The following is a 1,437-nucleotide window of genomic DNA, read 5'->3' on the forward strand; positions in this document are numbered from 1 at the left end:
CCGGCGGCACGGCGCCGCAACCATCGCGCAGCGCCCCTCCCAGCGCAGCGCCCCCACCTCCGCGGCTCCGGGGAGCCGCCGCTCTCTCCGGCAGCCGCCGCCGCGCTCCACGCCGCAACTGCCGCCCGCCTACTCGCGCGGCCCGCTACAAAATGGCGTTGCCAGGATCCTTCTGGAGTGCGGCGGCGCGTCAGAAGCACACCCGCGGCGTCACAAGGCGGGGCGGCGCCGCCCCGCCACACCCCGCTCCCCCGCCCGCAGGCGGCGGGGGGGGCCCGCCGGCCCCCTCAGCCGGTCCGCCCTCCCGAGAGGTGTTCAGGACCCCGGCCCCCTTCCGCCGGCCACCCTGCGTACGGACCGCCCTCAGCCCTCAGCGGGGCTGGGCACCGCGCGGGCACCGCCGTCCCACGGCGCCCCGGCTGCTGGTACCGCTCCCAGGAGCGGTAACTGTCCCCTCGCCTCTCTGCGTCGTGAGAAAGCCCGTTGCTCTCCCAGTTCTGCTCCTCGGACAGATACAGGTGCATTTCACCCGCTCACAACCTTTCAGGGTAGCCCTGTATGCCTCACCAGGTAGCGCAGTTAACGTGCTTTCACATAAGTAAACCAACTACGCAAAACCTTCAACCATTTTCCTGCCAAGAACTTGGGAAGACAAGGAACGTGATATTGAAAAAAAAATAAGTAAAAAAAAAAATCTAACCCTCATTTAAGAATGACTGCCAGAAGATTGGTCTTTTTTGTAAGACTCTGAATTGCTAAATCATCATTTTTGCCCTTGGTGATACAGCCTGTTGTCTCTGTAATTCCCTAGACAAATTGTTAGATGCTCTCAATATACCCAGTCAGCTTTAAATCAACAGAGGTTCAACAAATGAAAGAGATCTTTGTAAATCATTGGCATAAAAAACATTTCTGAATAGTCCAATGCCTCTTCCCTCCCCCCAGATGTCTCGTGGTATCTTTTACTAGCCTCTAGTCATGTTCTCAAGTCTGGACAGAACATAATACCCACTGTAAAACAAAGAAACTAAATGTAACTCTTCAAGTAATGTATGCATCAGTCTTCTACACCCACAGAATGAAAAAAAAAACCAACCCAAAAACCAGAACCAAACCCTCCCACAAAACTAACCCTTGCTTCCTCTGCTGCTCACTACTACTGCACACATGGCAACTTAAGTCACAGCCACCCCTCTCACCTCACCGTGCCTTGCTGCAGCCCTTCAGCCACCACCTCTCTCAGAAGCAGCTTTCAAGCCCATCACCCACCTATCAGTTGTCACCGCAGCAGAGCTAACCAAGCATTACGCCCAAAATTTGGTTCTCCAAAACCCATAATAAGCAAACATCTCATGTGCAATCTAATTTATGTAGAAAAGGAGCATCTAAGGATAACACAGTCCTGAAACACTAGAACGGCCTATACACATCAGTTCC

The 1,437-nt window shown here is 54.3% G+C and overlaps 1 protein-coding gene across 1 annotated transcript in view; it reads right to left on the bottom strand.

The window, feature by feature from the left end:
* The window catches only part of CLK1 (CDC-like kinase 1), a 6,625-nt gene extending 6,437 nt beyond the window's left edge, over positions 1-188 (bottom strand). Inside the window, exon 1 of the mRNA XM_010564605.1 lies at positions 58-188. The gene's annotated coding sequence lies outside the window, so the exon portion shown is untranslated. The remainder of the gene's footprint in view (positions 1-57) is intronic.
* Between the last annotated feature and the right edge of the window lie 1,249 nt (positions 189-1,437).

Source organism: Haliaeetus leucocephalus, unplaced genomic scaffold, assembly GCF_000737465.1.
Source record: "Haliaeetus leucocephalus isolate CR32 unplaced genomic scaffold, Haliaeetus_leucocephalus-4.0 Scaffold1, whole genome shotgun sequence".
Classification (NCBI taxonomy): Eukaryota; Metazoa; Chordata; class Aves; order Accipitriformes; family Accipitridae; genus Haliaeetus; species Haliaeetus leucocephalus.